Consider the following 12490-nt stretch of genomic DNA (forward strand, 5'->3'; position numbering starts at 1 on the left):
GTCTGTGCATCACACAGGGGCCCTTTCGCCAGCAGACATATCCTCACTCCGCAAATACCGCTCTCCAACAACAGGAAGTTTTCCATTACCCAACGGATCTCAACCAGCGTCAGTCTGCCCCAGTCAGCTCTTTAGAGCGGGTTGCGGGAAAACTAACACTGGGAGACACTGTGACAATACATATTAAAATACATCTTCATAAAATTTCCACAACACCAGCAGCATCTCCAGCTCTCACACCTCCTCTAACAGACCTAGCTAGAGACCAAATCAGGAAGGGGGCGAGCCACAACGCTTTTCTAAGGGCGATGCCTCCTTCTTTAGGCAAACCCACCCCCCTCTAGAGGGGAAAATGTATACTGTCTGGATGGAATAAAACAAAGAAAACACCCAAAACAAAGAAAACACCCAATCAGTACAGAGACTGGGTGTGGCCAGTCGTCTAATCAACAGGGCTATACTGGCCAACTTTTTTAGCTGTAATTAAATCTCCAACCTATGTAGCTGTCATAGCATGGCACAACAGCGGGCAATCAGCTATGAAGTATATTAAATGGAATAAAGGAAAATGGGCATGATTATAAAAAATCCTTAAAAATGATAAAAATGTCATCTGATCCGAGTGAACTGCTGCATAGTAACACATCTATGATAGTATTTTATAATAAATGGTAAAAAATCAAAGAATAACTATATAAAAGGTGACTTCAAATAAAATAACCTATTAAGATCACTACATGATTAATTACACTAACAAATACAAATGATAAATCTATGGAGATACACACGAGGTAATAATTCCTATCAGCATATCTAAAGGGCGATGGATATACACAGACTATGAGGGGGCGGTTGGTAAAAAAAAAAAAAAAAAGGAGGGGGCGGTAAAGGATAGAAAGGTGGGGGTTAAAAAAAAAAAAAAAAAAAAAAAAAAGGAAGAGGAGATATACTGTTAGTTGCGAGTTGATCAGTCTAGGTATCAAAGAATTGTGTTGACTTCTATCTCCTCCTTCAAACCCCCAGGCACCAGAGAATTCAAGGTAAAAATCCAGTAGGTTTCCCTATGGCATAACCTCTGGAACCTTTCAGCCTGGGAGCCACAAGGCGGGATAGATTCCAACACCCAGACTATTAACCCATTCAGTGGATTTATCATGGACATGAAGGAAGTGCCTAGGGACGCTATGTTCATCTGATCCCTTTTCAATAAGTCTCCGATGTTGCCCGAATCGGACCCTTGCTGTCCGAATAGTGCGACCTACATATTGGAGGCCACAGGGGCAAGTCAAACAATATATAACAAATTCTGTTGAGCAACTGTAGAATTGCTTGATGTGATCGCTTTTATCTGAATTATCTTTAAAACTGGAGAGTTCAGGCCTATTACTGGGGGTACGAGTGGATAAGAGAACATCCTCCTCTACAGGCTCAAACTTCTGTTCAGTATCTCTATCAGTCCATCTCTCTCCAAAGGACACAGTGTCAGAGAAGAACTCAGAAATTCTATCTGACAAGATATCAGAGTCTGACTCTGTGGAGAATTCTTCAGCCTTGAGTAGGTTAGGCCTTAAACATGAAGCAGCAGACTTTCCTGACTCTGCTCCCTTTGAGCCTATGGGTTTCACTGTCCCAACAGGCACACTGCTCTCATTCACATCTAGCTTAACAGGCTTAGCAGCTTTCTCCTTGGGAGGTTCCATCATCAGGGAATGTAGGCGACCTTGACCGCGGCCGCAGGAGGTCACCTAAGGCACCTGGCTTTGTAGTAGGCATGGTAACTGCTGTAGTGGACACTTCAGCAGACAAAGTAACGGTGACAGCGGCCACAGGAGGTGTTTCCGGAGCAGTAGTAGCAACACACTTGGCCCAGTCTACTTGCAGCACCCGTGGTGATAAGTCCGGTGAGAATACCTCCAGTAGCGATTCCCCGCAGTGGCTGCAGCTGATCAGGGTTTTTCTAGCCAGCCCTGAGCACTTTGAACAGAGCAGCCCAATCTCTTTGCAGCCTCCGGCCGCGTAGAGCGCCAGGTTACCTTTAGGGATGAAACGCACTTCGGTGTCAGTAATAGCTTCCTTCAGCCTGACAGGCCCAGGGCCGACACCCGGTGCAAAGACTTTCCAGTCAGCATTGGAAACTCCAAGATACGCCATGCTTGTCCCTGCGTCTCTCAGCATGTGGACCCAAGATGGCGGTGCGCACAACTGCATCTCCTCCCCTGCAGAGCGGCGACTCCTCCCCCTGCCAAGGGATTGGTCCGGCTGCTCAGCAGAAACTTCAGCGCCTGCCTCTTTTTTCCAGCAGCGGCACCAAAACTCTTCTGGAGTCTGCCTTAACCCCTTCCGCCCTGGTGTAAAGTGACAAAAGACCAGGCTGACACTCTCCCAGCAGCAAAAAGACAATTTGGTTCTTCCCCACGTGGTTTAAAAGAACAATAGCAGAGTCTCTGAGGTACAGACATTACTTGCCAAACAACATTTCTGTTTAATTGCAGTCCGTTTCTAGGGGCGACCACAACAAAAATAACGTCTTGCCCCACGTTGGGCACCAAATGTAGCGCCTACCCCAATTTTACAGGGGCCCGATGGTGACCCCCAGAGGCGGGGAGGGCTGACACACAACCTCAGGGTGCGAGTTACTAGGCATGGTGGGTGAAATGCACATTTTAGACCTGAAGATTAGTTAAAACCCCCCGATCATTATCCCCTTAATGCCGACCATGCGCAAATTTGCGTTCAGGCTTGAAGGGGTTATACCGGGGTGATATGCAGCTGCAGGCATCACCACTCCGGTACCTTTTTTTAGAGCGGGCGGCCGGCTTTTAGTGATAACAACCAATGCGGCTAAAAGCCGCCCCCCCCCCCCTCCCGACGTCTTCCGCTGCTCTTTCTGGGCCTCCCGTCCCACTGGGAGACCTGAGACACCAGCCGGCACATCCGCCACCTAGGCTGAGACTCGTACAAAGCCGGATTCTGCTCCAATCGGGTCTCTGATGTAAAATCCCGGAAGCGACGACACAAAGTCACTTCCGGTTTTTCAGTTTTTGGTGATCTGAATACTTTGAAGTGCAAAGGAGGGATTTGGGGGTCTTTTAGATCCCCAATTACTCCATAAGGAGTACCTGTCACCACCTATTACTGTCACAAGAGATGTTTACATTCCTTGTGACAGCAATAAAAGTCACCACATTTTTTCTTAAAGGGACAATGTAAAAAAAAAAAAAAAAGATAAGATTTTTTTTTTTTTAAAGCGCCCCTGTCTCCACGTGCTCACGCAGTAAAGAAAATGTGTATATTAGTCGCGCCCGCATATGTAAACTGTGTTCAAATCACACATGTGAGGTATCACTGCGATCGTCAGAGCGAGAGCAATAATTCTAGCCCTAGACCTCCTCTCTAACTATAACCTGGTAACCGTTAAAATTTTTAAAGCGTCGCCTATGGAGATTTTTAGGTACCATAGTTTGTCCCCATTCCACAAGTGTGCGCAATATCAAAGTGTGACATGTTAGGAATCTATTTACTCAGCATTACATCATCTTTCACATTATACCAAAAAAATTGGGCTAACAACAAATGTCAGATATAGGCTTAGGCATGAAAGGGTTACCTATTGCTAAAAGCACCGACCCCAGAAAATAAAACTGCAAAAGCTGCAATTTTTTATGTCACACAATATTAGTACAGAATTATATCAAAGTTCAGTTAAGAAAAAAAAACAGTAAAGATAATTCTAGGTGCGCACAAACACAATATAAAACCCAATTTAGTAAAATATAAAAGATGGAGGTTTTGTTGAGTAAATAAATCCTGAACATGCCGAGCAACTTGCATTGTGTGTGAGGCTCCATGTAAAAAAACTATGCTTCTACAGGAGATTTGTGTTCTGCCTGTAGAAGCAACTCAATGTTATCCTATCATCCTATGTGTCTGTGCACATTAATACGTTAAGAGGCATATTTTGAGATCAACGTTTAGAGGCAGGGCAGCCATCAGAAATTTTTGGGCCCCTTACACAGCTTTAGGCCTGGACCCCCCCCCTCCCCCGAGCCTGACCACCAACATTCCCCAGGGTTTGCCTATGGGCCATTCTACCGAATCCGCATACCAGCCACCTCACCTTTATGCACTCAGCCTCCCCCCCTCAATCCTGTATATTTGTCAGCCCCCCTGACACCAGTATATATGTCGGCCCCCCTCACACACCTGTATATATATCAGCCCCCCACACACACCTGTATATATGTCGGCCCCCCTCACACACCTGTATATATATCAGCCCCCCACACACACCTGTATATATGTCGGCCCCCCACACCCCTGTATATATGTCAGCCCCTCACACCTGCATATATCTCCGCCCCCACACACACACACCTGTGTATATGTCAGCCCTCCCACACACCTGTATATATATCAGCCCCCACACACCTGTATATATATCAGCCCCCACACACACACACACACCTGTATATATGTCTGCCCCCCCCACACACACACACCTGTATATATGTCAGCGCCCCCCCCACACACACCTGTATATATGTCAGCCCCCCCACACACACCTGTATATATGTCAGCGTCCCCCCACACAAACCTGTATATATGTCAGCCCCCCACACACACCTGTATATATGTCAGCGTCCCCCCACACAAACCTGTATATATGTCAGCCCCCCCCATACACACCTGTATATATGTCAGCCCCCCACACACACGTATGAATGGCAGCCCCCCCACACACACACGTATATATGGCAGCCCCCCCACACACACACGTATATATGTCAGCCCCCCCACACACACACCTGTTTATATGTCAGCCCCCCACATACACCTGTATATATGTCAGCCCCCCCACACACACACCTGTTTATATGTCAGCCCCTCACACACACCTGTATATATATATCAGCCCCCCACACACACACCTGTATTTATGTCAGCCACCCCACACACACACCTGTATATATGTCAGCCCCTCCACACACAGCTGTATATATGTCAGCCCCCCCACACACACCTGTATATATGTCAGCCCCCCACACACACACACACCTGTATATATGTCAGCGCCCCCCACACACACACCTGTATATATGTCAGCCCCCCACACACCTGTATATATGTCAGACCACCCCCCACAAACACACACCTGTATATATGTCAGCCCCCCACACACACACACCTGTATATATGTCAGCGCCCCCCACACACACCTGTATATATGTCAGCCCCCCCCACACACACCTGTATATATGTCAGCCCCCCACACACACCTGTATATATGTCAGCCCCCCACACACCTGTATATATGTCAGCCCCCCCCACACACACCTGTATATATATGTCAGCCCCACACACACACACCTGTATATATGTCAGCCCCCCACACACACCTGTATATATGTCAGACCACCCCCCACAAAACACACACCTGTATATATGTCAGCCCCCCACACACACACCTGTATATATGTCAGCGCCCCCCACACACACCTGTATATATGTCAGCCCCCCCCCACACACACCTGTATATATGTCAGCCCCCCACACACACCTGTATATATGTCAGCCCCCCACACACCTGTATATAGGTCAGCCCCCCACACACCTGTATATAGGTCAGCCCCCCACACACACACACCTGTATATATATATATATGTCAGCCCCACACACACACACCTGTATATATGTCAGACCACCCCCCACAAACACACACCTGTATATATGTCAGCCCCCCACACACACCTGTATATATGTCAGCCCCCCACACACCTGTATATAGGTCAGCCCCCCACACACCTGTATATATGTCAGCCCCCCCCACACACACCTGTATATATATATGACAGCCCCCCCCACACACACCTGTATATATGTCAGACCACCCCCCACAAACACACACCTGTATATATGTCAGCCCCCCACACACACACCTGTATATATGTCAGCGCCCCCCACACACACACCTGTATATATGTCAGCCCCCCACACACCTGTATATATGTCAGCCCCCCCCCACACACACACCTGTATATATGTCAGCCCCCCACACACCTGTATATATATCAGCCCCCACACACACACACCTCTATATATGTCTGCCCCCCCCCCCCACACACACACCTGTATATATGTCAGCCCCCCACACACACCTGTATATATGTCAGCCCCCCCACACACACCTGTATATATGTCAGCGTCCCCCCACACACACACACCTGTATATATGTCAGCGTCCCCCCACACAAACCTGTATATATGTCAGCCCCCCCCACACACACCTGTATATATGTCAGCCCCCCTCTCATACACACCTGTATATATGTCAGCCCCCCTCTCATACACACCTGTATATATGGCAGCCCCCCACACACACACACACGTATGAATGGCAGCCCCCCCACACACACCTGTATATATGGCAGCCCCCCACACACACACCTGTATATATGTCAGCCCCCCCACACACACACACACCTGTATATATGTCAGCCCCCCACACACACACCTGTATATATGTCAGCCCCCCACACACACACCTGTATATATGTCAGCCCCCCCACACACACCTGTTTATATGTCAGCCCCCCACATACACCTGTATATATGTCAGCCCCCCCACACACACCTGTTTATATGTCAGCCCCCCACACACCTGTATATATGTCAGCCCCCCCACACACACCTGTATATATGTCAGCCCCCCCCACACACACCTGTATATATGTCAGCCCCCCCACACACACCTGTTTATATGTCAGCCCCCCCCACACACAGCTGTATATATGTCAGCCCCCCACACACCTGTGTATGTATATATGTCAGCCCCCCACACACCTGTATATATGTCAGCCCCCCTCTCATACACACCTGTATATATGGCAGCCCCCCCCCCCCACACACACACGTATGAATGGCAGCCCCCCCACACACACCTGTATATATGGCAGCCCCCCACACACACACCTGTATATATGTCAGCCCCCCCACACACCTGTATATATGTCAGCCCCCCACACACACACACCTGTATATATGTCAGCCCCCCCACACACACCTGTTTATATGTCAGCCCCCCCCCACACACACACCCACACATCTGTATATATGTCAGCCCCCCACACACACCTGTATATATGTCAGCCCCCCACACACACCTGTATATATGTCAGCCCCCCCCACACACCTGTATATATGTCAGCCCCCCACAAACACCTGTATATATGTCAGCCCCCCACACACACCTGTTTATATGTCAGCCCCCCCACACACATCTGTATATATGTCAGCCCCCCCACACACACCTGTTTATATGTCAGCCCCCCCACACACACACACCTGTATATATGTCAGCCCCCCCACACACACACCTGTATATATGTCAGCCACTCACACACACCTGTATATATATCAGCCCCCCACACACACCTGTATATATGTCAGCCCCCCCACACACACACACCTGTATATATGTCAGCCCCCCCACACAAACCTGTATATATGTCAGCCCCCCCACACACACCTGTATATATGTCAGCCCCCCCACACACACACACCTGTATATATGTCAGCTCCCCCCACACACACCTGTATATATGTCAGCCCCCCACACACACACACCTGTATATATGTCAGCCCCCCCACACACACCTGTATATATGTCAGCCCCCCTCACACACACACACCTGTATATATGTCAGCCCCCCCCACACACACACCTGTATATATGTCAGCCCCCCCACACACACCTGTATATATGTCAGCCCCCCCACACACACCTGTATATATGTCAGCCCCCCCACACACACACCTGTATATATGTCAGCCCCCCCACACACACACCTGTATATATGTCAGCCCCCCTCACACACACACACCTGTATATATGTCAGCCCCCCCACACACACACACACCTGTATATATGTCAGCCCCCCCACACACACCTGTATATATGTCAGCCCCCCACACAAACCTGTATATATGTCAGCCCCCCCCCCACACACACCTGTATATATGTCAGCCCCCCACACACACACCTGTATATATGTCAGCCCCCCACACAAACCTGTATATATGTCAGCCCCCCCCCACACACACCTGTATATATGTCAGCCCCCCATATACACAAATCTGTAAACTCAAACAAACTCTGGCCCCTCCCTGTACACAAACAGCCCCCCTCCCTTTCCCTCACAGCCCCTACTTGTAACTTCATACCTGGCCAAACCTGCCCCCAGACAGCGGCCCGCAGCTCCCGGATGGCAACAGATTTTGTGTGACTATCTAAGGGCCCCTTACAGCTATAACGACTGTACCCCCTGATGGCGGCCCTGTTTAGAGGCAGGAAATAAACCTTCTCATTCACATTTCTGATTGGAGCTCACTGACAGAAAAGAACTTAAAACTCTCCTAAACTCATCTAAACTTTGTACACAAAACGTTCTATATGAGCGTTTTTTACTCCAAAAAGAGCAGACTTTTTTTAAGCCCAGTGTACATGGAGCCTTAGTGATTAGGGGGCTGTAAAGACCTTTTACTAAAAATCCGACAGTCAGCTGAACACAACAGGCTGCCAGCAGGCAGTTCACACGGCTGTCCTCCATTGGTTGTACTTAACATCCCAGGTACTGAAAGGGTTAAAAAGGAGATTTTTTTGGGGGGGTAGGATCCGATGTTTTCATCCCCAATAGACGTCACCAGGAGCCCCTCAATGGATTGTCCCCTTCTCCTAGAATGCAGATTCTCATTAGCTGAAAAAAAAGCAGTCAAACCGGAAAATGTGCAAAATATATATATATATATACAATGAGAAAATAAAGTGCGAAAGACCAACAGAGACTCCAACACTTTATTGTGAATCGATGTGACCTGATGTCTGGGTGGAGCGTTTCTGCAGAATTGTACTGTAGATGCAGAGCTATACATAAAAATCATGTGATTTCCCAGAAGCAGAAGAAAGTCAGGAAAGTGAAACTTAACTCCAGCCTTAAACTCTCAGAATAGTATCAGAGATTTCACATCACTGGAAGATGTAGAGAGATCAGCAGACACAGTGAGTATCTCCAACTCCAACTGCATCTTGCATTGTGTTTTTACCACGTTCTCTTGTAGCTCTGTCTTCTTTCATATTACCCAAAGTTTATAATATAAAAACATCCCGACCACCTAAATTATGGAGGTTTGATGCTCCTAAACTCAAAGGGGTGGGGCTTAAACTTAGATTTTGGATGAAGCACAGGCAGGATACAGCAATACCTTGACGCTTCTTGCAAAGATGTCAGGAGTAGTGATGTCCAGTTCATGAACCAATCGTTCTTTTGAATCGATTCTTTTCAGTGAACTGGATGAATCGATTCATCTGAATGAACTGATCCGTTCACTATGCAATCAATACATAGCAGAGCAGGTCTGGTATTATGATCCTAGAGTGAGAGAGCTCCGCCCCTCCCTGCAACCAATCAGCATGCTCAAGGCACAATGACACTCAGGAACTGGATACAAGAGTCAGGAGTACACAGTACACCGAGTTAAAGAATCATACAAGTTACCGAGGTAAAGAATCATACAAGTTACCGAGGTAAAGAATCATACAAGTTACCGAGGTAAAGAATCATACAAGTTACCGAGGTAAAGAATCATACAAGTTACCGAGGTAAAGAATCATACAAGTTACCGAGGTAAAGAATCATACAAGTTACCGAGGTAAAGAATCATACAAGTTACCGAGGTAAAGAGTCATACAAGTTACCGAGGTAAAGAATCATACAAGTTACCGAGGTAAAGAATCATACAAGTTACCGAGGTAAAGAATCATACAAGTTACCGAGGTAAAGAGTCATACAAGTTACCGAGGTAAAGAGTCATACAAGTTACCGAGGTAAAGAGTCATACAAGTTACCGAGGTAAAGAGTCATACAAGTTACCGAGGTAAAGAGTCATACAAGTTACCGAGGTAAAGAGTCATACAAGTTACCGAGGTAAAGAATCATACAAGTTACCGAGGTAAAGAATCATACAAGTTACCGAGGTAAAGAATCATACAAGTTACCGAGGTAAAGAATCATACAAGTTACCGAGGTAAAGAATCATACAAGTTACCGAGGTAAAGAATCATACAAGTTACCGAGGTAAAGAATCATACAAGTTACCGAGGTAAAGAATCATACAAGTTACCGAGGTAAAGAATCATACAAGTTACCGAGGTAAAGAATCATACAAGTTACCGAGGTAAAGAGTCATACAAGTTACCGAGGTAAAGAATCATACAAGTTACCGAGGTAAAGAATCATACAAGTTACCGAGGTAAAGAATCATACAAGTTACCGAGGTAAAGAGTCATACAAGTTACCGAGGTAAAGAATCATACAAGTTACCGAGGTAAAGAATCATACAAGTTACCGAGGTAAAGAATCATACAAGTTACCGAGGTAAAGAATCATACAAGTTACCGAGGTAAAGAGTCATACAAGTTACCGAGGTAAAGAGTCATACAAGTTACCGAGGTAAAGAGTCATACAAGTTACCGAGGTAAAGAATCATACAAGTTACCGAGGTAAAGAATCATACAGGTTACCGAGGTAAAGAATCATACAAGTTACCGAGGTAAAGAGTCATACAAGTTACCGAGGTAAAGAGTCATACAAGTTACCGAGGTAAAGAGTCATACAAGTTACCGAGGTAAAGAATCATACAAGTTACCGAGGTAAAGAATCATACAAGTTACCGAGGTAAAGAATCATACAGGTTACCGAGGTAAAGAATCATACAAGTTACCGAGGTAAAGAATCATACAAGTTACCGAGGTAAAGAGTCATACAAGTTACCGAGGTAAAGAATCATACAAGTTACCGAGGTAAAGAATCATACAAGTTACCGAGGTAAAGAATCATACAAGTTACCGAGGTAAAGAGTCATACAAGTTACCGAGGTAAAGAATCATAGGAGTTGTTAGAACGTAATACACTGAAAGAACCATGAGTCGCCACCAGTAGAACAATACACTAAATCAATGATCAGGTAGCAGCACTACACTACACTACAGACTGCTTTAAAGACAGAGAGGACAAAGTCAAGATAACAAGCCTCTATGTGATAGTTTGTTGAAGTGACAGGTTCTCTTTATTGCATCTTGGGTCTGTTATATGATCACATGATTATAGGATTGTGCTCAGTAACCTGGGTATCAGGTGTTCTGTCAGATCAAGCAATCTATAGGAGTAGCCAATATTGCCACTTACGTGATGCACAAACAGCTGTGTAAAGGAAAAGCGGGTTTTTGTGCATGTGAACTGCATTCTGATGGGCCAACTTCACAGTTAAGATTGCTAGTCATCATATTTGTCCGTAGTCTTTACAGTGCATAATGAGGCCCCTTTCACACTTGTGTGACTTGTCCTGCGACTTGGGACTACAAAGTCGCATGACAAGTTGTACCCCCATGATTTCCAATGAGTACCGTTCATATCTGTGCGTCTTCAAGACACAGCGACTTCAAAGTAGTCACTGCATTACTTTGGTCCTATTTTGATGCGACTTGAGGCAGAGACCTCCAGATTACATAGGTAATTCTTCAAGTCGCATCAAAGTCACGGTAAAAATCGTGGCAAAAATTGCACGACTTTCCAATGGCACAAGTGTGAAAGGAGCCTAACGATTGGATTTTACTACCGTGGGTACTTCGCCCGCCCATGGTAGTAAAATCCGATCATTTTTTCTGTGCATGCGCTGTAAAGATTACGGAAAAATCTGATGGCTAGCAATGTTAACGGTGAAGTTGGCCCATCAGAATGAGGTTCACCTGCACAAAAACCCCCTTTTCATCTACACAGCTTTTTGTGCGACACCAAAATGGATGACGCTGGCTGCTCTGACAAATTGTGGTCTGACAGTCTGACACAACATAAGGATTGTGCTCTGAGCAACAAACTAAATACAAGTAAACCTCCCCAGGACCTGCCAACCTTCTGTGAAGAATCATTCTTTTGATTCTAATCATTTAAAGTGGTGTTCCGGCCGAAATTATACTTTTTAAATAAAAATACCCCTATAATACACAAGCTTAATGTATTCTAGTAAAGTTAGTCTGTAAACTAAGGTCTGTTTTGTTAGTTTATAGCAGTAGTTTGTTATTTTATAAACTTACAGCAGGCCGTGGCCATCTTAAGTGTGGGCATCTGAAGCCAGACTGTATTTCTTCCTGGATCTCATCCTTGCAGATCTCGCACATGCTCAGTGCAGCACAAGCAGTGTAATAGGTTTCAGGTCAGGTTTCCATAGCAACGGCAGTGTTAGAGGAAGTTGCTGCCCCTTCCCAGAAGGCATTGCCAACAGGAAATGATGCGATGGGCCGCGGCCAGGGAGGAGGAAGTGAAAAATGAATACAGCAGATATACAGTAGGTGCTGAGAAAAAATATAAAAAAATATCCAATTTGTTTACAGTGCACAGTTTAGTGAGGGATGCTGAAGAGTTGTAAAAGTGGGTGGAA

General features: G+C 46.1%; 1 protein-coding gene across 3 annotated transcripts in view; it reads left to right on the top strand.

Moving 5' to 3' along the window:
* The window catches only part of LOC141129483 (CD276 antigen-like), a 493387-nt gene that overhangs the window by 335269 nt on the left and 145628 nt on the right, over positions 1–12490 (top strand). Inside the window, exon 1 of one of the 3 annotated variants that reach the window (XM_073617538.1) lies at positions 9011–9056. The exons of the other annotated variants lie outside the window; for them this stretch is intronic. The gene's annotated coding sequence lies outside the window, so the exon portion shown is untranslated. Of the gene's footprint in view, positions 1–9010; positions 9057–12490 lie in introns of those variants that run through there. 3 annotated transcript variants of the gene reach the window in all.

Source organism: Aquarana catesbeiana, linkage group LG02 (genome assembly GCF_042186555.1).
Source record: "Aquarana catesbeiana isolate 2022-GZ linkage group LG02, ASM4218655v1, whole genome shotgun sequence".
Lineage (NCBI taxonomy): Eukaryota > Metazoa > Chordata > Amphibia > Anura > Ranidae > Aquarana > Aquarana catesbeiana.